At 44.8% G+C, this 25518-nt stretch overlaps 1 long non-coding RNA gene across 1 annotated transcript; it reads right to left on the reverse strand.

The window, feature by feature from the left end:
* Nucleotides 1-241: 241 nt before the first annotated feature.
* Nucleotides 242-23996, reverse strand: LOC127484789 (uncharacterized). Its single transcript, XR_007911992.2, has 3 exons — nucleotides 23868-23996; nucleotides 1891-2032; nucleotides 242-531 (listed from the first exon to the last, which is right to left on the reverse strand). It is a non-coding gene; the product is annotated as an uncharacterized lncRNA (long non-coding RNA).
* Between the last annotated feature and the right edge of the window lie 1522 nt (nucleotides 23997-25518).

Here is a 25518-nt window from a genome sequence, read left to right on the forward strand (position 1 = left end):
GAAGGGAGAAGCTGCTAGAAAAACACAGAATACTTATTTGAATAGAAAGGTCTCCAAAAACATGCTTCTAGAATCATGGCCTCACTCTCCTTGTGTGCTTTATAGCAAAAAAACATGGACTTGAATATCTGGTATGAGGACTGCACTTCCACTACCTCTGTCATCCCACAACCCCTTCTATAAAGTGATTTATTTAAAAATATATATTTTTTAAGATTTATTTATTTATTTGAAAGTCAGAGTTACATAGAGAGAGGAGAGGCAGAGAGAGAGGTCTCCCATCTGCTGGTTCACTTCCCAGATGGCCACAATGGCTGGAGCTGTGCCAATCCAAAGCCAGGAGCCAGGAGCTTCTTCGGGGTCTCCCACGTGGGCACAGGGGCCCAGGGACTTGGGCCATCTTCTACTGCTTTCCCAGGCCACAGCAGAGAGCGGGATCAGAAGTGGAGCAGCTGGTCTCAAACCGGCGCCCATATGGGATGCTGGTGCTTCAGCCCAGGGCATTAACCTACTGCGCCACAGCGCTGGCCCCTGAAAATATATTGTTAAAGATTTATTTACTTATTTGAAAGGCAGAGTGACAGAGACAGGAATCCATCTAGGTCTCCCATGTGGATAGCAGGGGCTCAATCATTTGGGCCATTTCTGCTGCTTTTCCAGGCCTTAGGGAGCTGGATCAGAAGTGGAGCAGAAGGAACTTGAACCAGACCTCCAATACGGGATACTGGCATTACAAGTGACAACTTAATGCTATGTGCTACAACACTGGCCCCTTGAATTGTGATTTTTAAAAATATTTCTATATTATGAATTAGAACTTCTTACCTAAACATAGGCAACAAAACTTCAAATCTTTATTGCTCAGAGCAGATACTGTACATACATTATCTTTCTGAATTCTTGCAACAATACTAAGTGATAGATACTATTATTCCAAATTCTACAAATAGGGAAACTAAGGCCTTAGAGGGACTCAGTGAAACGCTGTCACATGATCAGAAAGCAGCAAGGCTGGGGTTTCAGCCCAAGTGCATGCTTTTTCGACTTTGCATTGACTTTGAAATTGGAAATATGGGGAAACAAAGTGTGGGGAATGATGGGGAGAGTCAAGTAATTAGCATTTTTAGAAAGTTGATTTATATAGACTTTAAAACATTTCCTCTTTCAAAAGAAATCCTACTATTTTATGTACTGATATAGACACCGAATCTGTATTAGTTTTAATATTGGCTTGTTGACCACAGACAAAAAATTTAATTAGGAATAAAAACAGCCGATTCAGGGGAGGGAGTCTTGTCCCATCAGATTAGTTGAGTAATCCAACACTTTTCTCTGTTGCATCTTTTATTTCCTTGATAGGATCTTAGAAGGGCACAGCTTTGCTTCATTTCAATTCATTCTGAGAAGTGGTTTTAGTGCTTGTGCATTAAGGCATCCGCATCTAAATATATAGGAAAAAAAAGGTTTAGATATTCATGCAATTTCCAAAACATTTGGTATGAATTCTGCATGAATTCTAGACCAAGAATTATTCTTGCTGTAAAAACATATGGACAAAATTTGAAGATACTAATTTGCAGTGAATGTCAAAAACAAATAAACTCCCAGCATGCTGTGAGCTGTGAAGAATTTTCTCCTCTACCACGCAGATGGAGCCAGTCCTGTCCAAATCTGCCCCATTCACCATGAGGATAGGACTTCATTTCTCTTTGCTGCCTTCCCTTCTTCCCCTCCAGTGACAAAGGGAGATAGCGTTCACGGGGCACCAGGGAAATTGCCCAGTGTGCACTGGGTGTATAAATCTGTGCCAGATCAATAAGGAGAAAGGAGGGGGGAAAGGGAGGCCAATGATTGAAAATGACAAAGTGCCACATGCTAAAGCCAGCTTACCCCTGGTCCAGGCCTTATTTCTTATAAGCTCATAGCCCATCACCTCTGCCATGGAAACTGGGTCATTGTGGCAAGGCGGATGTTGAATGTGGTGTTCATCTCTGATGCGATTTCAAGCAGGTTGCTGTGTAGCAGGAATCCGCTTTGGAAAGAGAAATATTGGTTTCTTCCGGACGGCTTTAAGTAGGAATATGCAAAGATTTATTCATGTAAATCAAATTTCAGGTGTGAAAATGGAGCTATGGGAGGCTAGGTGCATGTTAATGAGCAGTAATGCCTGAGGAAAACAGTCGGTGGATTTTTCAACATATGTTTGACTTTAAAAGCTGCAAAAGTGGGAAAACTCACAGGATGCTAGCACGTGTGAACGTGGTAAGATTCGCAGTCAAAGGAGACTAGGGCGAGGAAACAATGGCAGCGGCAGTCCCTTGCTCATCTCCCATCTCCAGCCTACTTCCTGCTCAGGAGCAGCTGCTAGTGGGGGATGTAGACGACCAGGCAGGCACAGTGTGTTCAGCTCCAGGTGAGAAGCAGAATTAAAGCCACATCACAAGACGAGTGCGTGCGTTAGGAGAGTCTCTGGAACCAGGGGCCAGCAGTGTGTTGGTAAATGTTAAGCAACCAGCTTTCCAGGAAATGCAAAAACCCTGACGGGTTGCAGCTGCCAATTTCCGTGGTAGAAATGCTCCCTCCTTAGTCTGTTTCAAGCTCCTAAGCTGACCTCATTGAGCATCAAGACGACTCCAGCGCGCCATTGAGCGTGACGGTTCCCTCCTCCAGCCCCAAGGGCTCCACTTGAATGGGGCGTGCTACTGAGAGTTAGGAAACTGACTGGCTTCTGTTTCCAAAGCGAAAGAACACATGGGTCCTCTAGGGCTTTGTGCACACCGGCTCCTCTAGCTCATACACTTGCCCCATTCATCTTCATGATGCTAAGCCCCACTCATCCATCAGGTCAGTCCCTAACCCCAAAGCCAGGGGAGATTTCCTTCCTATAACTCTGGGGTTCCTGCCTAAAAGAAACATTCGAAGAATCTGCCTATTGCTTTGTCCTGGAGGGCGGGGCCAGATCTCCATCACCATTATATCCCTGTTGTTTAGCACAATAAGGGTCAGTAAATGCTTACATATTGGTTGAAGCAAGGCAGAAAGGAGAGAAACAGTGAAGGCTGCGCCTTAAATATCATCCCCCAGACACTGTGGCTGTTTGAAACGTACCCATTCATTTTATCACTTTAATTGCAAATCATTTATTAGCTATCTAGCATTTCCAGGAAGACCATAAGAGGACACTTCAAAAAGGCGGTGGAAAACTGAAGTTCAGAGATAAGCTGGAGTGCGTGTTGGGACTAGTTTTGGAGACTCTGGTTAAGATGCCCATATCCCACATACGAGTACCTGGGTTCAATACCTGGCTCTGGCTCCTGACTTCAGCTTCCTGCTCAGGCAGGCCCTGGAATCCAGTGGTGATGGCTCAATTAAGTGGGTTCTTGTGGCCCATGTGGAGTGCTGGATTGAATTGCCAGTTTCCAGCTCTGGCACCTGCCCACAGACCAGTATTACCTGTTGCAGGCATTTCGGGAGTGAATCAGCAGATGGGAGCTCACTCGCTCTCTCTCTCTCTCTCTGCCTCTTAGCTAAATAAATACATTTTTAAAAAGATTTTATTTATTTTAAAGACAGAGTTAGAGAGAGAGAGAGAGAGAGAGCGCGAGCGAGCTTCCATCCACTGGTTCACTCCCCAGATGGTTGCAATGGCCAGAGCTGCGCCGATCCAAAGCCAGGAGCCAGGAGCTTCTTCCAGGTCTCCCAACGTGGGTGCAGCGGCCCAAGCACTTGGGACATCTTTCTGCTGCGTTCCCTAGTGCATTTGCAGGGAGCTGGATCGGAAGTGGAGCAGCCAGGGCTTGAACCAACACCCATACGGGATGCTAGAGTCACAGGCAGTGGCTTTATCTGCTTTGCCACAACCCAGGCCCCCCCACCTCCTTTCTTGCCTTTGAGATTATGTATATTTCAGTTAATTCCACATGGGGCCATCCTGCTCAGCCTCTTTGTTCCTCTTTGTTGTGCCTCCTTCTGGTACTCCACACAATCTCTGTCCATTCACCCACTCCGCTCCTGCTTTTTTCTCTCTCTCATTTGTGAGCCTCAAATACTGCCTTCACACCAATCATGTCTTCACCAGAGGAGACAGAAAGGGAAATAAAGTGAAACAGAAAATCATTATAATTAACCTCTAGGCCCCTTTAAATAAGCCTGGAAGACCCCTTAATCACCCTTGACCTTTTCAAATGTTTCTAAGCATGTTTTTACCCCAAACCCTAGCATTCAGCATCATTAAAAACAAAGCATGTATTTAAAATTGTTTTCCTTAGCAACTCACTTTGCAAAAGCTTTGTTTCCAACTAAAGGTATGTGATTTCTGCTAATAATATCCCCACTAAAAGTTTCCGCTAAAAACATTCCAACATAATTCCAACTAAAATGTATATTATGGATGTCATTTTTGGCATGGGAGATGCAGACTAGCCTGGAAACCCGAGTAACCCGATCATATTGAGAATATTTTCCAGCCCAGCCCGTTTGCAAGTTTAGAACTCATCATCCGTGTTGTTGATCAAGTAGTTAAATTTTGTCCCTCAATGCTCTTTTTAGCTGTAGGGGAGCTTGGGCAAGGAGAGATTAACCCCAACACCACATACACATAAATAAATACACACTTAAAGCCCAGCCCCTTCAAGGGGCACGTGTTGTTGTGCAAGGAAACCACCCTTTGCTTACATAATGTAGCCTACTTGAAGTTGTGTGCAGACTATGTACAGCAGAACCCAGCAGGATGTGTGTTTTGCTGAAAATCAGCATGTTGATCCTAGACACAGAGCTTATCTGCTTTGCTCAAGAATAACATATTTCTGGGCTTTGTAGAATTGGATGACAATCAACATGAGGACTGCATGTAGGCTCACCGTGATGCTGTTTAGTTGAAGAGCCAGGTCCTTGGAAGGGGACCTGCCCTTTAGAAGTCCCAGCTGAGTTCAACTATTTCTTATCCAGTGGCCTTTAAACTTAAAAAAAAAAAAAAACCAAAAACAAACAAAAAAAACTCCTCTTAGTGCAGATTCACCTTCTTTTGACTCCAAATATATTGTGATTGTAAAATGATATAGTCAATAAAGCACATTAAGAAATCCTGGTAGGTTGGCAAGAAAAGTCTTTCCCTCCCTCCTTCCCTCCTTCCCTCCCTCCCTCCCTTCCTCCTTCCCTCCCTCCATCCCTGTCTCCCTCTCTTCCTTCCTTCCTTCCTCCCTCCCTCCCTCCCTCCTCCTTTCCTTCCCTTCCTTCCCTTCCTTCCCTTCCTTCCCTCCCTTCCCTCCCTTCCCTTCCCTTCCCTTCCCTTCCTTCCTTCCTTCCTTCCTTCCTTCCTTCCTTCCTTCCTTCCTTCCTTCCTCCTTATTATTTGAGAGGCAGAAAGGCAGAGAGAAGGAAGCAGAGAGCTTCCATCTGCTGGTTCACTCCCTAAATGCACACAATGGCCAGACTAAAACTGGGAGCCAAGAACTCAGTTGAGGTCTCCCACATGGGTTGTAGGGATGCAACCTCTTGAGCCATCACCTACTGTATCCCAGGGTCTGCATTAGCAGGAAGATAGGATCAGGAACCAGAACTCAAACCAAGGTTACTCTGTGCCAATAAAGGATGTGGGCATCTTAACCAGTGTCTTTATTGCTAGGCCAAATGCCATTCCAAGAAAGGCTTTATAAGGCATGAAATCCTGGGACGTCATTCTCCATGGCAGTTATTTGGAGAGGCATTTCTTTAGACCAGAAGTCAGACCTGAAAGCTAAGGTCCTAGACAGGTAGAAGAAACTCAGTGTGTGTGTGTGTGTGTGTTCCTGAATATACAAATCTCAATTTAGCTTGAAACTCCTTGAGTGATGGGCAGGGCCACTAAAATATAGTTGGGCAGGTTGCTTTGTGTACAGTAGTGCCTGCCAGGGTGGGTGGGGGTGGGGATTAAGTAGAAACTGAAATCTAGGATGTCTTCTGCTTCCTAAGACAAGACCCTGCATCTTCCCAGAGAGGGCACTTTTGTCAAGTTCACATGGAGATGTCTTACAGGTTAGCCAAAGCCCTCTAAGGCAAGCTTCATGAAGAAAGGAAATGAAAAAGTCAGGTGAGAGCTTGACAATTTGAGCAAATCTCAACACAGCACATGAAGTAGAAGATGGCCCTAAAAGCCTTGAAAACACTCTATTCAAACTGGGTTCAAAAGCCTGTTTTGTAAACCTTGTACCACTATCTGTGTTTGTATCTCTTTGTTTTTCCTTAGAACTGTATAAAGTTTTTCCAAAAGCTCTGGTCTGTCTTGACTGTTTAGAGGAACCATGGGAAAGGTTTAGTGTGATGTGTGGGTCATACCATTACAGAGTCATCTACCTCCAGGGTCCAGAATGGTGGTAATGGAAGAAATTAGAATTGCCCAGCTTCACCCCTGTCTCCCAGAGGGCCTTAAAGAGTTCAGCTTATTTGGGTATCTTCTGTTTCAATTTTCCTTTTAGTTAGAAGTTAACAGAATTTCTTTTTGTAATTTTGTGGGAGAGACGCTGAGGACCGTCCAACCAACCCCATAGTTGATTCTCATTGTGGGGGAACAAGGGAAATGATCCAGAAAAGAAAGTGATAAAATATTATTTTCTGCTATGTTCCAGGAGTTTCCAAGAATTCCATAATAAGGCAACTTTCATCTCAGCCTCTCAAAAGGAAAATCAGGAGCTCACTCTAGCAATCAACCTGGGAGCCATCTGTTGGGGTGCTTTCTCTTCACAAATTTGTGAAAAAAAAAAAACTGCCCTTCTGTCACTGTGGATGCTTCCAGCAGGGCCTGAAATCATCATGCAGTTGGCAAGCAAGTGAGCAGAGCCCGCTGCTGAACCTTTAGTCCTTGGAGGGAGGACTTGCCTAAGTCTCCTCTCCACCAGAAGAAGATAGTTCTGGGCTGTCATGTGCAATGGCACTGAAGAATGTTCAGGGATTTCAGAGATGAAGTTGGATTGGTTGTCTCTCTAAAAACACCTTCTGTGGTCCCCTGATGTCAGTAAGAGCTGCCTTTAATGGTTAGCATGTTGCTCTGACCCCAGAGAAAGCACAATGGCTTAGGCTGTCCTGAACGCATGCTTATGGCACTCCATGGTCTGGAGAACTCCCAAAGAAAGCTCCCCCAGTATACCAATACTTTCTGCTTATTTTTATTTATCATTTTTATTTATTTATTTGAGAGGTAGAAAGATACAGAGAACTCCCACCTGCTAGTTCCTTTCCCAAGTGACCAGAAGCCAGGAGGGACCAAAGCCAGGAGCTGGAAACTCAATCCAAGTCTCCCAGGTGGGTAGCCTGGAACTATCACCTACTGCATCCCAGGGTTTGCATTAGCAGAAAGCTGAAATCAAGAGTGGAGCTAGGACTAAGCACTCCAAAAGGGATGCATGCATCCCACCCTGTGTTGTAATTGCTAGGCCAAACACTCATCCCTATTTTATAATTTTTTTCCATTTTTAAAATTTAAAAACTATTTCATTGTGGTGAAATCCACACAAGATAAAACGTGCCATCTGAACCATTGTAAGTACACTGTTCAATGAAATGAAGTACATTCATACTGTTGTGCAGCCAGTCTCCAGGACGCTTTTCATCTTGCAAAACCAAAGCTCTGTATCCATTCAACAACAGCTCCTCATCTCCTCCTCTGCCAGCTCCTGACAATCACTGCTCTATTTTTTGTCCCTACAAGTGTGACTACTCTAGATATCTCATTCAGGCACAATCATGCAGTGTCTATCCTTTTGTGTGTGGTAACAATACACTAAGCATGATGTCCTCAAGGTTCAACCACGTTGTACACTGTCAGAATCGCCTTCCACTTTAAGGCAGAATGATATTCCATTGCATGTGTATATCAAATTTTGTTTACCCAATCATCCACTGATGGACACTTGGGTTGCATCTTGGCCATTATGAATAATGCTGCAAACATGCCTATGGGACTCTGCACTCAGTTCTTTTGGTTATATATCTGGAAGTAGAGTTGCTGGCTCTTAGGTAATTCTATTTTGAACTTTTTGCGGAGCCTCCATACTGTTTCCATTGCGGCTGAACAATACCACTTTCCATTTAGACCTGCGCCTCCTTTTGGCACCTTTTGGGAGTTCTCACTCATGAAGATAGGACTGACCACGTTGGCTATTGCAGTAGCCTTCTCCTGCCCAAATGTCCTCCATCCAAAGCAGGCTACTCTGGCAGAAAAGACTATTCTAGGTAACCTCAGTGACAGTCTTGTTTCTTGAAATGGGAAAATGATGAAGTTGCAAGAATGGTGTAGAGGGGCCGGCGCTGTGGTGCAGTGGGTTAAAGCCCTGGCCTGAAATGCCAGCATCCCATATGGGTGCCGGTTCTAGTCCTGGCTGCTCCTCTTCTGATCCAGATCTCTGCTGTGGCCTGGGAAAGCAGTGGAAGATGGCCTAAATTCTTGGGCCCCTGAATCCATGTGGGAGACCCAGAAGAAGCTCCTGGCTCCTGGCTTCAGACCAGCACAGCTCTGGCCGTTGTGGCCATCTGGGGAGTGAACCAGTGGATGGAAGACCTCTCTCTCTGTCTCTACCTCTCTCTGTAACTCTGTGTTTCAAATAAATAAAATAAATCTTAAAAAAAAAAGTCTCGGTGACTTTATATGGCTTTGTACTCACGATGGTTGGCTTCATGTTAGGATCAAGAAAGACTTATCTGCCTATGTACTCATCCCTATGATGGTTATCATTTTATGATCATGGAGGGCCAGGGGAGCAGAACATTTGAATGACTTGCCCTGGCAGAGCCAGGATGTGGTGGCTGAGCCAAGAGGGAAAATCAAGAGTCTGTGTAGCCCCCTGCCTAAATCCACAACCTGCACTTGACCTAGGGAGCACAGCTAATTCAGAGAGGGCCCTGGGTTCCAGAAACTGCCCTTTGAGGGACTGACAGGGTAGCCAGATCCAGCTGTTGAGAACTAGCAGCATTTGACCCTGGACTTCCCTTACCAAGGACAGGATAGTCTGACCTTGCATGATGGAAAAAAGCTTCAGGGAGGTTCTTTTCTAGTGGTAGGAGTGAGAGAGAAGTGACTTTCTGGAGGCTCTTATAAACAAGTCCGAAAGCAAGCCAATTTTAGTTCGGCAAAAGGATGTTCCTTAAATCCTCCTTTCTCAGTTAAAATGCATGTGTGAGGGTTCCGAGAATCCCACCCACCAATGAAAAGTTGTGGGCGCATCTTGGCTTATAGAAGCATTCCAGTTTAGAAGAAGTAAACATTGGAGATATGGATCAGCCAGGCAGCCAAACATCTCCGGGGGCCAATGAGCACAGACCCTGGTTCTAATGGAAAAAAAAATACAACTCTTCATCCTGTTGTTTGAGGGGGGTATACACAAGCCCCTAAAGGATTCTGTCAAATTCCTTTCACTTGTCTACACTGTCTACAGCATCCCTGTATTGCAGTGTTCTGCATTTTCTAGATTATGTAACAACAAGGAAAAAAGTCTGTGCCCAACTCCATGAACATTTGCTTATTTTCTGTGACGTGACGGTAATTTACAGTGATGCAGCGGAGCAAACATGCTCCCTTCTCACAGAAACACTGCATAAACAGAGCTGTTAATCTTCTCGGTGAACATATCGTTCTTTCTATTGTATGTCTCTGGAAAATGTTCAACCCAGTTGGGGTCATGTGGGCTCCGTAAAAGTTACAATCCAGATAGATCTTGTCGTTCGAGTGGCCGTGCAGAAATCAGAAATGGAGGAAAACAGTTGGGCTCTTCCAGATTGTTCCTGTTGTATATTCCCTACACATGCAAACAGCAAGAGTGTGTGTCAAGTGATTAATCTCTATAAAGGCACTGGGGCCACACGAGTCTGTTCCTGGTGCATAAATCACTCTTGAAAGATAGAGTCCACTAGCAGAACATCTTATTTTGAAAGAGATGTTAAGGAAACTTTCTCTGATCTTGACAGAAGCCCGGACACAGCGTTGAGGACAACAGCCTGTGGGCCCTCACGCTGGAGTGAGTCAGGGAGCATGAGAGGGGAGCAGAAGGAGGTGGCTCTATCAGCTGGGGCTAAAAATATCTGGAGACATAGGGAATTGTACCATCTCCTCATGACTCATCTCCAAGGCCAGGTTGGTGGTACTGTCCCTTCCCCCCAGGCACATCCCTCTAAGTTACAGGCCTTGTGTGGTTTTAATCTACTTCAAGGCTGTCTGAGGCTTATTTTAACCTCATTTTAAGTTAATAAAGTGCTGTGGTCAGGAGGTAGGGAGAGAAAGGAGGGAAGAACTGCATGCTTTGTCCAGGCTTTAAAAACACCCTGACTCGTCTTTATATTTTAAGGTCACATTCTATCACGGATTGCAAATCACATCATCAGCAGGGCTTCAGCTCTCACGCCCTGTGCAAATGTTGCATGGGCAGTTACGTGACTGACCAAAATGTAGTAAATTTGGAGCAATAAATTGGTTAAATGAGAATGCCTCACTCTACAAAAGCCTTCTGCAGAATGTACAGCCATAGGAATGATGGCAGCCTTGTCACAAGTCCAGAGTTTGTCATAATTCTACGATGCATTATTAATTGCTTTCCAGTGGGGGGTAAACCAGGCATTCTATTTTTTATTTTTTATCAAAGCCAAAATATCAAAGCAAAAGTTGCTCAGTGAAACCTACTCATCCAGGATGAGACATAGAGGGCTATAAAAGTCTGGGTAAATGCTCCTATGTCTCTCAATGTGTCTAAGCCTCCTTTTGCTTCTTGTTTTAAAGGTCCCAAATTTTGTGTGATTGCATTGGATGTATGCTCATGAAACTCCAAGAGAAAAGCAGCTGTTCTAATTACAGGCACACCTCACCTTGTTGTACTCATGGACACAGTGGTTTTTAAAAATTGAAATTTGGGGCAACCTTGGGAAACATCAAGTCCATTGGCACCATTTCTGACAGTTCTAGTGATTGTGGGTTTTTTTGTTGTTGTTGTTGTTTAGAAATAAAGTGGTTTTGGCCGGCACCGTGGCTCAATAGGCTAATCCTCCACCTTGCGGCGCCGGCACACCGGGTTCTAGTCCCGGTCGGGGCACCGGATTCTTTCCCGGTTGCCCCTCTTCCAGGCCAGCTCTCTGCTGTAGCCCGGGAAGGCAGTGGAGGATGGCTCAAGTGCTTGGGCCCTGCACCCCATGGGAGACCAGGAGAACCTGGCTCCTGCCTTCGGATCAGCGCCGGCCGCAGCGCACCAGCCGTGGCGGCCATTGGAGGGTGAACCAACGGCAAAAGGAAGACCTTTCTCTCTGTCTCTCTCTCACTGTCCACTCTGCCTGTCAAAAAAAAAAAAAAAAGGAATAAAGTGTTTTTTTATTTAAAAATATTTACTTAATTTATTTGAGAAACAGAGACAAACTGTGAGAGTGAGAGAAAGATACAGAGAAAGCTGTCATTTGCTGGTTCATTCACCAAATGTCTACAGCATCTTGGGTTGGGCCATGCTGAAGCCAGGAACCAGGATCTCAACCCAAGTTTCCCACACAGGAGACAGGAATCCAACCACTTGAGCCATCATAGCTGCCTCCCAGGGTCTGCATTAGAAAGTTGAAATCAGGAGCAGAGTGGTTGATACAGGACATAGGTATCCTAATTTCTGACTTTACTGCAAACACCCACCTCAATTAAATATTTAACTAAGGTATATAGGTTGCATTTTTAGACATAATTCTGGTGCACTGCATTGGGTTAAGACACCACCTATGTCACCTGTATCCCACATTAGAGTGTTGGTTCAAGGCCCAGCTTCTCTGCTTCCAATCCAGCTCCCTGCTAATGCACCTGGGAAAGCAGTGGAGACCAGGATGGAGTGCAGGCTCTTGGCTTCAACCTGATTCAGCCCTGGACATTGCAGCCATCTGGGGAGTGAATCAATAGATAGGAGATCAGATCTCTCTCTCTGTATGTCATTCAAATAAATCAATAAATCTTTGAAAAAATAGACTACAGCATGGTATATACATAATTTTTATGAGGGTGCTTCAAAATGTTCATGGAAAATGGAATAAAAATGTTTATTTGGTACAAAAGAATTTTGAAATCTATGAATAATTTCTTCATAATATGCATTTTCTATGAATTACTTGAAGGCCCTTATAATGTATACCAGCAATGCAAAAAATTCATGTGACTTGCTTTATATGCCTGTACTTTTCTACTCTCCCCCTGCATTCTTGGGCTTCACAAACTCCCTGGAACTCTAATAGGATGAGGATTAGGACTGATTTGGCCTGGCAGAAGAGCTGGGGTGCTGTCCTCGGTGCTCCCTACAGCACTTGCAAAAAGCAAAAATGGGACTCTCCTGGAGGTGGGGAAGACATGGCCTAGCCTACAGGGTCTCCACAGCAGTGGTTCTCAGCTCATGTTTAAAGGCCATGCCTCACCCTTTTCTTATTTTCTCGTCTCACCCCCTCTGTTCTTTTTGGCCCAGGCCATTCAATGAAGGCCAGGGCAAGTGTTACTGAGGCAGCCAAAATCCTTTTCCAAGAAAGATGGAAGATGGCTCCAACAAATTGGGTTGCCCTCTCCCTCCTTTGATTTCATCAAGACACTGCAAAGCTATTAGTGACCTGTGCTGTCCCCAAATGGGAATCCAAATAACTTGCCAGGGAAGACAGTCTGACGGGGGTCAACAGAATCCTGATATTTTGGTTCCTAAGTGCTCTGTGTCTCTTTATGTTCTGTGCCAATTAGTCCATTGTGGTCAGCATCTCATGTGGAGAACACACTCGTAAATCTAACTGGAAACCAGAGCATGGCACGACTACTTGACCATGGGAAAAGTCCATGTGATTTATGAGGTACGATGACCCAGGGAGCCGTAGTGTACTTTCTTCTCTGCTGCCTGGCTTCACTGTGCTGGCCATGGAGTTGGCCCTTCAGTCTCACAATCGCAGGATTCACGGCTTGCCTCTTGCAGCGAGAATGGGTCAGGAAGGAAGGGGTAAAAAGCAGGAGGAAGAGTTGCTCTTTAATGACTGCTTCTTTTAATATTAAATTATTCTTCATGAAAACAACTAGATTCAGCAGTCTGTGGTGCAGGCCACATTTTTCTGTTAATGTGACCAGGAGCCCTGCCTTGGAGGAACTCTGAGAAAACCCACGCTCATGTAAATAATCTGGAAAGTCTTGTGAACCAGAGGCAGGCTGCCACTTTTCAAAGGGGACACCATTAGAAATGCCTCGCAGTCCAGTTGCATGAAGGGAATTTGGTCTAGAGTGCACATCACATAAATGACAAGTCCTCTGAGAATACCGTCCATGTCCCCACGTCTTGTGCTCCAAATGGCATTGTGGTGGAGGCTACTGGCTTCCTTTGCTGTGGGCTTGGTGGCTAGGGTGTGGGTTGGCCCAATGAAGGGAAAACATCTCTTCCCACATAGGTGCTAAGTGATCCCGAATGGCCCACCCAGCAATACTGCTTTCAAAGTGATCTAGGCTTCTACCATCTCCACAGAGGGCCCAAACCCAGGGCATGTCAGAAACTCCTGGTCATAAGGAAAGAGCAAGCCAAGAAGGGCTAAAATGGGAACTGTGGACAAAACCCTCTGGGGTGAACAAAGGTGCCTCTCTCCTGAGGGTACATCAAAGCAAATCTCTAAGTCTAAAAGGGTGTAGCAACTGTAGGTGTGTCCAACTGGGCAGCAGGAAGATGGTGAGTCCTCAAGGCACGGGTGGTGATGATATCTGAGCAGACATGGACAAGCCAGAAAGATGGGTGTCAGGCTTAGGGAAGGGGGCTGGCCGAAACTGCTCTAGACTGCTCCGTGAGAGCAGAGCCCCTGTCTGTCTGATCGGTGCTCTTCCCTCTGCTGGAGGCAGGGTCACCAAACATTAGGGTCTCAATTACCATCTGATGGGATCAGTAAGATGATTGAGGCTCCCTAGCTGGCAAAGTGAGAGCACAAATGCACATAGCAACAGTCTATGGTTACCAGTGACAATGATATTAGTTCATGCATGTACAGAGGTCTCTAGCCACAGTGTTGCTTTCCATGGTTTCAGTAGCCAGAAGTCAACTGTCTCTCAAAAATATTAGATGGAGGGCATTGGTTCGAGTCCCAGCTGGTCTACTTCCCATCCTGCTCTCTGCTATGGCCTGGGAAAGCAGTAGAAGGTGGTCCTAGTCCTTGGGCCCCTGCACCTGTGTGGGAGTGAACCAGTGGATGGAAGACTTCTAACTCTGCCTTTCAAATAAATCTTTTTAAAATATCTAACTGGTCCAAGATAGCTTCAAATGTGTCTCATCTTCTTCCTAGGACCAATGGCTAGTTGAGGCACATTCTTGTCATGGTCTTGTCTGATGTACAAGAGTACAAGTTCAACCAGGCAGTCACATTTCAAGACCCTACTAGAGTTCTGTGTGTTGACATCCCATTGTTAAAATATCTCATGTGATCAAGTTGAGAGTCAAAGTAGTGGAAATTATGCTCTGTGGGAGAAACATCAATGTCATAGAGCAAAAGGTGTAGCTATAGGAAAGGAGTGAAGAGCAAGGACTGACAACCAGAAAGCATTCCATGATGATACCCGAAGATACTAAATCTCTTAGAGTGCCTTAGTCCCTTCGATATGCCTCTAGCACCTGTCACACTAATTTCTGGATGTCATTTTTCTGGGCTCCACTTTGAACTGGGTGTTTTTCAAAGGCAAAGATGGAGTCTTATTTCTTTTCTAATCCCTAGCACCTAACACAATGTCTGGCACACAGTGGGTATCTCATGAATGAATGTTTGTTCCCATGAATGAATGAATGTTCTCATGAATGAATGTATGTTCATTACTCTCAGATCATCATTCCTCATCAGTTTCTGGGAAGTCTGAATTTGGGGTGACTGAGGCCTTGAAAGTTCATGATAAGCCCACTAAGTATCATCAGGGACCCCTGGCCCAGGCAGCATACCCTCCCATAATTAGCTCATAGACCTCCTCATTGACTGCCCCTGTCCTTACTCCAAAGCTCACCTTCCCATCCACTCTGAGGGGCAAGTCTGTTTTGTTTTACTCCCAAAGAAGGGAAGTATTTTCCTTTCAAATAATGATAGCTTTCAGCCAATGTGGTGGCATAACTACACCTCTTTTTTTTTTTAAGTCTTCAGAAGTCATCCTTTTTTCTCCACTATCAAATTTTCATCCATCAAGATGCTTGAAGCAAGCTCTTGGAGGCAGATCCAGAGAGCATTTCATGTCTGTGATGATCAGCAACTTTTTGAAAGTCACACACCTGTCAGCTCCATCCCACACCAGATTGAGCTCCTAATTACTCCTGCCTCCCCACATATACCCCAAAGAGGGATTTATGTAGCTTTATTTCCTCTTTGTTTTGATCCTTAATCCCAGAATCCCAGGAAGCCATGAGGCCTTCATGTAACTAGAACTGAAGTCTTGTCCTAAAAGCCTAGATATCTGAAGGTAGGTAGTAGTTGAGGCTCCTTGCCTAATCATGTTTGATACACGCTACAAACAGATCCAAAGAAATTGAGAGCTGTTGGATTTATTATTAAAAAAAAAAAAACATTTGAAGGGCTCAGCTTACCTTTCTTCTTCACTGGATTTCATAATAGTGGACAGTTCTCTGTTCTGTCATAGATTATTTGCTTTTCTAAATACACTTTTTACAGTAAATTAAGAAGTATTTTACTCAATAGGATACTTTTTGGATTTCCAATGGGAGTATTTTTGCCCAAAGGGGAACTGGTATTGTCAAAGTTGTCTTCATGAATTGCACTTGAGGTCAAATTAAAAACAGTCTTTGGAGCTCAATTACAGAATTATAGAAATCATAGGCCTTGAAGGAAAAATAGCTCTTTTACTTCCTGGAAAAAAAAAAAAGTCAAATTTGAACTTGTAAAGGTTGAGCCACAGTGAGAGCTATGAAAGAAACATTTCCTCTTTTCTTTTATTCCAGGACCAAATTCAACTAAAAAGTAGACTAATTTTGCAACAAAAGTGCCCTAAGGGCCTTTTTGTGCCCAGTTAAGTACCACAGGAGAGACAAAAGGATTAAAAACTACGGTGACTGCTCTCGGGAATCTACAAGTCGAATATGGGAATCAACCAAAAAGAACACTCGGACTATATAGTGTGTTCTACTCCAGAGCTTTTTAAACTTTAATGTATTTTCAAATAGTCTCTGATTTAGGAGTTCTGAGATGGGGCTCAAGAGTCTACATATCTAATAAGCTTCTAGATGAAACTATTGCCATTAATCTGTGGTCCCCACTTATGGTAGCAAAGTTCCAGTTGTGGAACAGAGTAGCAATGTAAAAGTGAGGGAGTTAATAAAGGTGAGAGTGTTAAGGAGTATGCAGATCTGGGATAATAAGCATCCAGCCACGCCAAAGTCTCACAAAGGATTCTCACTGACCAAGGACCCATGGTGGGGGGTCCCCAGGAGTGAATGACAAACATGTTGCCCCTTAACTCAGTTTTGCCCGCACACATTCTTACAAATTGATGAAATGTAAATTGATTCTGCCCCCACCTAAGCAGACAGACTCCTAGTGTATACAAAAGGTCTTCAAAAAGTTTATGGATTTCAAAAATTTACATCAAAAAATCTTTTAATTCCATTTTACATGAATTTTTTGAAGTGACCTTATATTTATATCATAGTAGGCATGATATCAGATATATATATATATAAAATTTATACACACATATGCACACAATCGTCCCTTAGTATCCATGGGGGACTGGTTCAAGGACTCTCCCATGGACACCCATATCTGGGGATGCTCACGTTCTTTATAGAAAATGGCATTTTGCATAGAACCTACACACATCCTCCTGTATACTTTAAATTTCCTCAAGACTACTTATAATACCTAATGCAGTATAATTGCTATATAGTTATTATACTGTATGATTTAAATAATAATGACACAGAAAAACAGTCTGTACATGTTCAGTACAGACACCATCATTGTAGGCCTAACTACATAGTACAGGCTAGCAGCAGCATAACTTTTTTTTCTGGATATTTTGACTCTATGGTTGGTGGAATCTAGGGATAGAGGGCTAGTTATGTGTGTGCTGCTGGTTTATTTCCATTAAATGTCTGATGACACAAACATAGAAGTACAACACTGTAAGCCTTACTATTCATGTAAGACTAGTTATGATCAATTGAACTTCCAAACCAAAATAATATTTGACCGGGATTGTCTACCAGGACAGAGTGATAGCTGCAATAAGCTCTATTTAAAGCTTCATGATATGCTTCCCAAGAAGTTATATGACTTGAGAAATTATAAAAGAAAACCAGAGGTGACTGTTTGGCCTAGTGGTTAGGGCAAGAGTTAAAATGCCTTTGTTGCGTACTGGAATGCTTGAGTTTGATTCTGGACTCTGGCTCCTGACGCCAGCTTCTTGCTGATGCAGACCCTGAAAGTCAATGATGGCTCAAGTAGTTGGGTTCCTGTGCCCCAAAGTGGGAGACTTGGATTGAACTCCCAGCTCCTGGCTCTGGCCTCACCTGACCCTTGCCATTCTGGGCATTTGGGGAGTGAACCAGCAGATAGGAGCTCATTCTCTAATAATAAAAATTATATATAATATTTATATTAAGTAAAATAAATACAATTATTATTTTAATATTTATATTGAAATTTATATATCTATGTAATATTAAAAACAAACTGGGCTGGTGTAGCAAGTAAAGCCTCTGCTTGTGATGCTGACATCCCATGTGGGTGCTGGTTTGAGTCCTGGCTGCTCCACTTCCAATCCAGCTCCCTGCTAATGGCCTGGGTAAGGCAGAAGAGGATGGTCCAAGTGCTTGGGCCCTTGTCACCCATGTGGGAGACCTGCAGCAGTTCCTGGCTCCTGGCTTTGATGTGGCCCAGCCCTGGCTGTTGTGCTCATCTGGAGAGTGAACCAGCAGACAGGAAAGCTCTCTCTCTGTCTCCTTCTCTGTAATACTTTCAAATAGATAAATCTTAAAGAAGAGAAACTACTTTAACACAGTAGTTTTGTTGCCTTTCTTTGGAACATTGATTTTGTTCAGTCCTTGGAACGGAATTAGAAAGTAAATGGTTAGGACCAGCGCTGTGGCGCAGTGGGTTAACGCCCTGGCCTGAAGTGCTGGCATCCCATATGGTCACTGGTTCTAGTCCCAGCTGCTCCTCCTCCTCCAATCCAGCTCTCTGCTATGGCCTGGGAAAACAGTGGAGGATGACCCAAGTCCTTGGGCCCCTGCACCATGTGGGAGACCCAGAAGCAGCTCCTGGCTCCTGGTTTCAGATTGGCGCAGCTCAGGCCATTGTGGCCAGTTAGGGAGTGAGCCATCGGATGGAAGATCTCTGTCTCTGTCTCTGCCTCTCCTCTCTGTGTAACTCTGACTTTCAAATAAATTTTTAAAAAAGTGAGTAGTTTATATTATTGTTATTAATTGAAAAAAAAAAAAAAACTAACTTGGCATCCATCACATACATCAACTAACATTGAGTAAATGTTTAAAGAAGATCAGTGGGGAAAAGTACTAAGCTATTAGTCTGGTGTCCCCACCACCTCACCATAAGGGAAGGGGTTTAGAACACTGTAGTGAGGAAGAGAATTCAGGCAACAGCAGTAGAAATGTTTGCTTAGAGCTAGAAAAGGGTTGTGGAAAATAAGGTTGCCAAGGCAGGTTGTGGCCAGATGGTGGAGAACCAGCTAAATGCCTAGCTAAGGGTCTGGATGCTCTTCATTAGGAAAAGCACATTTTTGACCCAGAGATGAAAAAAAAAATGAAAAGGACCACATTGAAGTAATTGGTAGTGGGCACTTGGCAAAGCTTGCTGTGAGCCATTCACCCACTTGACAGCTCCTCAGATGGTTCTTAGGATGGTTGGGGAGGAGTGTCCAAGTTCAAGGTAAATGCAACAGCGGATTGCGGACGAGAGAGCTAATCCTCAGCACCTTGGGATCAGACCCAAACCAGAAGCTTCTCAGAGAGCTCAAAAGACTTAGACAGTGACTTGTCCTCAGGGGGGGCAAAAGGCCTTGCAGGTCCCCGAGAGACTGAGGGCATCCGTATTTTTCTCATTAACTTATTCATGACACGAAGTATTATGTCTTGCTGAGGATGGTGGAAAATATTTCAATGAAGCCTTAAGTTGGAAAAAAATGAGGTTTTTTTTTTCCTTTTTATGACCCCAAGCCAAAGAAAAAGTTTGTCACACTGAATGTTTATGAGAGGGGTAAGCTGAAGGAGCAGACACAGCCAAATCCCTCTGACTCATTACTGAGCTGTACGAGCAGCGTGCACAATTAGTAGGCAACACAATTTACCCAGCCCCCAGGGTGGGGACAGGGGAGGTGGTAGTTGGGCGGGGTGGGTAGTAAGGTAGAAATTAGAATTTTCAAAGTTATAAATTTACTCAAGACAGCAAGATGACCCCTCTGAGTGAAGCCAGGTCTATGTGACCATCAGTCACTTCTGAGCGCCAATAGGTCGCTTGTTTGACCCTGCTGTCCATATAGCTAACATGAGTAATGTATTAGCAATGTGAGAAGCCTCACATCATAAAAGCAAAGGGGAATAAATCAGCCAGGATTGTCAGGATGTGGAAGAGGCAGAGATTTTGAACTGAGACTCCACTGAGCCCGGCACTGCTCTGCTGCTTGCTCTGAAGATGCTGGGTCCCAATTCCTGTGCTCGCGTGACCGCGGTGTCGCCCAGCCCTGGACCACAGCATCCTCTGTTCCTGCTGCAAGAGGATTATTGGTGACGAACAGCGTCCCAGGGGCGTGGCAATGATTTTGGATGGTTGCATTTGTCAACACATTTTTGCTGCTCATTGTTTTCTTTATTCATTCATTCAATATTTATATACAATCTCTATGCCAAGAACTATACAAGGCATGGGGGAAAACAATGGTCAAAACCCAAGCATGCCCTCAGTGGGCTTTCAGTTACGACAGCTCAGGGACAGTCTGAAAGTGTTGGGTTCTAGATTATTCCAGAATTGCCCATGCAAGAACCTTCTCCAAGCCACAGGGAGGTGTAAATCCTCCAGGAAAAAACAAATCTCTTGTTGATAGGACTACAAGTGAGGTCTCTGACTGCCTGGTGGTATAGGAGAGGAGGATACTTGGTGGAAACCAGTCTAGAGCTTTCTTCTTCCTGTCTACTGTAGAAGTGACAGATGTATGCTATTCAACACGAATTCTCAGATTCAAACCTGTGTCACCAATGTTTGTGGTGACTTCAGAAAGTCTATGGAAAATAGATTTAAAAGATAAGTGTTTTTGAATGTGAAACAATTCTGAAACCCAAGCATAGTTTTTTCCTAATACACATTTTTCGTGAGCTTTCTGAAGCTCCCCATATGCATGGATTTTTAAAAATTGGCTCCAAAATAAACATTTTTATTCCATTTTCCATAAGCCTTCTGAAGTGCCATCATAGATGCAGCTTCTGTGCATATTCTGACCAAGCACTACCTTCCCAACCCCAGGCCCTGCTCCTACTCAGAGCTACCCTCAGCCTAACACTGCATCCTTTGTAGCGGATACCTCGAGAGCTTGATGGTGACCATCAGAAGGATCTAAGAGTGGTGGACTGATTTTCATTCCTGAAACAAAAAGAATATACTCACTGTGTTACAGACCCCCTCCCACTGCCATTAAGGAGCCAATGCAAGGGACTGCTACAGACTCCCTCCTGCATGTTAGCAAAGTGCCAGCTGGGTCTAAGCAAACAAGTACTAACTTAAAAACCAATTCAGTTCCCCACCTGCCATAGAGGCCTAATCACATACTTGAAAAGATGGTTGTGTGCTCCTGCAATTGTCTTTAAGCTATGATTTACTCATTTCTGTATATAAAACTATTCTACCTTGCAGTTGTGATTTGTTAATCCCTGAGGGCCTAAGATAACGGTGTGCTCCCTGAAACTGCCTCAGGGGCTTGACTTTTATTTATCTGAAAGGCAGAGCTGGGGGGCGGGGGTCTTCTACTCACTTGTTTACTCCCAAATTGGCCTCAATGGCAGGAACTGGGCCGATCCGAAGCCAGGAGCTTCTTCCAGGGCCCCCATGTGGGTGCAGGGCCCCAAGGACTTGGGCCATCTTCTACTGCTTTCCCAGGCCATAGCAGAGAGCTGGATCAGAAGTGGAGCAGCTGGGACTTGAACCGGCATCCATATGGGATGCTGGCACTGCAGGTGGCTGCTTTACCTACCACGCCACAGCACTGCCCCTTAACCCTTTCTCTTTTAAAATCCGTCCTGCTAGCTTATAAATGGGGAAAGGGCATATTTGGGCCATGGAGTCCCCCTTGCTCCAGGTGGTCACTCCTACTACTGTCTCCCTGCATCAACTCTTGTTTCTCTATTGAGGTTAGTGTTGAGAAATGTGGGCCTAATTATGGTACTGTAACATCTATAGCATGCTAGGAACTTTCATCTCTGACAAATGGTTGCAGACTTCAGAAAGAAATGATTATCACTGCTATGTTATTTCTAATTTTTAAAAAGTAAGAAATTAAATAGGCTTTGATGATATTCACTGTGCTGGTCAAATTGACATACTTCCAGAAGTCACTAGTGACTCACAGTGGGCACTGTATTCTGAGAGAAAAGAGGGTGCTTCAAGATATAATGGGGGGCTGTGGATTAGTGGGTGGAGTTTCCACCTTCGGTGTCGGCATCCCATATGGGCACCGGTTCTAGTCCTGGCTGTTCCTCTTCCAATCCAGCTCTCTGTTATGGCCTGCGACAGCAGAAGATGGCCCAAGTGCTTGGGCACCTATACCTGCATGGGAGACCCGGAAGAAACTCTTGGCTCCTGGCTTCGGATCAGTGCAGCTCTGGCTATTGTGACCACTTGGGGAGTGAACCAGCGGATGGGAGACCTTTCTCTCTGTCTCTCCCTCTCTCTGTAATTCTACCTTTCAATAAATAAGTAAATAAATAAAAATCTTTTAAAAAAGATACAATGGGGACAAGAATAAGATTGGTGGTTTTCAGGGGATGGGGAAAGGTTACTCTGAGAGTGACTGGTTAACAACATACAGGGTCTCACAGGCTAGAACTGTGATGTAGTGCGTAAAGCAGCCACCTGTAGTGCCAGCATCCCATGTGTACTCAAGTTCGAGTCCCTGGTGCTCTACTTCCGATCCAGTTCCCTGCTGTGGCCTGGGAAAGCAGTAGAAGACGGCCCAAGTGCTTGGGCCCCTGCACCCACATGGGAGACCCGGAGGAGGTTCTTGGTTCCTGGCTTCATCCTAGCCCAGCTTCAGCCATTTTTCATTCCCCAAATGCCCATCATGTCTGAGGCTGGACTGGGGATAAACCTGGGAGCTGGGCACTCACTCCAGGTCTTCCACATGGCTGGCAGGAATCCAGTTACTGGAGCCATCACCACTGACTCCCAGCATGCACACCAGCAGGAAGCAGGACGCTAGGATCAGAAGCTGAGCTTGACTCAACCCCAGACATGCTGATACGGCATGTGGGCCTTAGACACTGCATCTTAACCACTGTGCCAAATGCCGACCTCTAGATTATTTTATTTTTTAAAAGAGTTATTTTATTTATTTGTAGAGAGATCTTCCATCAGCTGGCTCACTCCCTAAATGGCCACAATGGCTAGAAGTGGGCTGATCTGAAGCCAGGAGCCTCTTCTGGGTCTTCCATGTGGGCAGCAAGGGCCCAAGAACTCAGGCCATTCTCTGCTGCTTTCCCAGGTGCATGAGTAGGGAGCTGGATCAGAAGTGGAGTAGCTGGGACTTGAGCTGGCACCCACATGGGATTGCCAGCACTGCAAGTCGTGGCTTCACTCGCTATACCACAGCGCTGGCCCTGATTATATTATTTTAAAAAGCAGAGTCTTTAACCTTCTTGATGGGATGGGCAATAATCATGAAAATTGCTTGTACCATACTGAGATCTTGTGGGAAAGCACTTTTAAAGTAATGGAACTTAATCTTTTTTTTACGTTAAATAAGAATTCCAAATCTGCTGACTTTTCCTGGCATGACAAGTGATCTGAAACCAAGCCTCTATGCAGCCCCTTGACTGCAGATGCTGGATAGTCCAGGTCCCAGCCTTCCAGTCTTCCTTCCCAAGCTTGTCTTTGCCCTGTTTTAATTGTTGCACATCAACCTGTTATTAAAATTAACTCACTGAATTGAGGGAGTGGTGCAGCTACCACCACCTGTATGTAGCACCCAGACGAACTGAAGCTTACTTTTCCATCATAAAGAGCACAGATGGCCAGCACCACGGCTCACTAGGCTAATCCTCCACCTTGCGGCGCCGGCACACCGGGTTCTAGTCCCAGTCGGGGCGCCGGATTCTGTCCCGGTTGCCCCTCTTCCAGGCCAGCTCTCTGCTGTGGCCAGGGAGTGCAGTGGAGGATGGCCCAAGTGCTTGGGTCCTGCACCCCATGGGAGACCAGGAGAAGCACCTGGCTCCTGCCATCGGATCAGCGCGGTGCGCCGGCCGCAGTGCGCCTGCCGCGGTGGCCATTGGAGGATGAACCAACGGCAAAGGAAGCCCTTTCTCTCTGTTTCTCTCTCACTGTCCACTCTGCCTGTCAAAAAAAAGCACGGAATTGAGGATCAACCAAGGAAGGCCGCAGGCACTGCAGACTAACCAGGAACTTGGACATGAACTGAATACACGTCTCTCAACTCCAACTTAGATCCTTAAGAACCTTAATCCTTAATTCTTTTGTATTGGGGAACATAAACCAAAATTTAATATTTCGAGTTCTTGCTGTTTACTTAGATAAGAATTCTAAGCACTGGCTCAAACAAGACATGCAACATGGTAAGGTTCAGGATTTGTTTGGAAAGTGTGAGAAATAGACAGGAACGTGAGGACTTTATTAAGGGAGACGGGCCCAGGAAGGGCAAACGGGAAGTTCCATACCTGCCTTTTCCAGGGAGAAGCCCAGAGACTGCAAGCGAGAGTGCGCATGGGCGGGAGTGCGGTAGCTGGCAGAGGTGCAGGAGAGCAGGCACGAGAAGCTGGGAAACGGCCCAGTGCAAGAGGTGCCCAGGAAAGCAGGGGCAGGCCCAGCGCACTCTAGCCTCTTATCCACTTCCAAAAGGGGCGTGGTTACTGGTTATGTAGTCTGATTGACAGGTGAGTGGATACAGGTGAGATCACGCTTGGGGCAGGGGGGTGTGGCCTCCAGTCCATGAGCCTAATTCTATCTTCTTGATGAATCCAGTATCACCTTGAGGAGCCTGGGAATAAAGAGGGAGCTGCTGGCTCTGTAGTTTGCAATCACCACCTCCTTTCTTCCACCAAACCAGGGTCTGTGATTGGCTTTCTGCACAACAGGTGAGTGGACACAGTTTGCGGGTTTATATAGTGATGTCTCCAATCAGTTCTGAGGATTGTTCTATTTCAATCCATTGTTATTTAGTAGAAACTTGTTGTAAAAGCACATAATCTCTACCTTTGAGGTTGAAGGTCATTTTTTTAAACAAGTGAGAAAGTAACTAGTTTCTGAAAGAAACATTTTATACAGAGAACAAAGATGTTTGCAAATTTCCTTCCTTGTGTTATTTTTAGTTAAAAAAAGGATGTGTATAGGTGACAATTATAAAAACTTTCATATCTATACACATAAAAAACCATAGACATGAAATTTTCAATCCTGTTCAAGTATCCTCCAAATGAAGATATTTTCAAAATGTTGCATCTTCTACTTATTTTACTAGAATAGCCTGGTATTAAAAGAAATTTGGGACGGGCGTTTGGCCTAGTGGTTGGCACCCCTGTATCCCATGTTGGAGTGCCTGGGTTTTCAAGTGCCGGCTCCACTCTTGATTCCAGCTTTCTGCCAATGCATACCCTAGGAGGCAGCAGATGATAGTTCAAGTCGTTGGGGCCCTGCCACACAGCTGAATTGGATTACTGGCTGCTAGTTGCAGTCCTAGCATGGGGCCATTACTGGAATTTAGGAAGTGAACCAGCAAATAAAAGCTCTCTGTCTCTGTCACTCTGCCTTTCAAATGATAAATTAAAAGACAGAAATCTACTAGCCAGATTTCAACAAAAATCTTTGCATTTTAAAACTAAAATCCTTTATTTATATGAGGGAAGGAAGAGGGAGGGAGAGAAAGAGAGAACTATTTGCTAGTTTGTTACCCAAATGCTCACAGCAGCTGGGACTGGGCTAGGGATGGTCTAGGGCTGGGAGCCAGGAACACAATCTAGGTTTACCATGTGAGTGTCAGGGACTCAATTGCTTGAACCATCATTACCACCTCCCAGGGTCTGCATTAGCAGGAACCTGGAGTGGGGAGCAGGAGCCAGGAATCAAACCCAGGCACCCTGATGTGGGGCACTGATCTTAACTGCCACCCTAAAAGCCTATTCCCCAAAATATTTGTATAATTGATGTGATGGTGAATTGTATTCAGCTTGACTAGGCTACAAGGTGCCTGAATTACAATTATTTCTGAATGTGAGGTTATTTCTGAATGACTTTAGTGTTATGGGTGAAACATTGGCAGATTACCTCGGTTCTTTGTCTCACATGAAAGAAGCATTTTCATTTTTTTTTAAG

This window comes from Oryctolagus cuniculus, chromosome X (genome assembly GCF_964237555.1).
Source record: "Oryctolagus cuniculus chromosome X, mOryCun1.1, whole genome shotgun sequence".
NCBI classification, from domain to species: Eukaryota; Metazoa; Chordata; class Mammalia; order Lagomorpha; family Leporidae; genus Oryctolagus; species Oryctolagus cuniculus.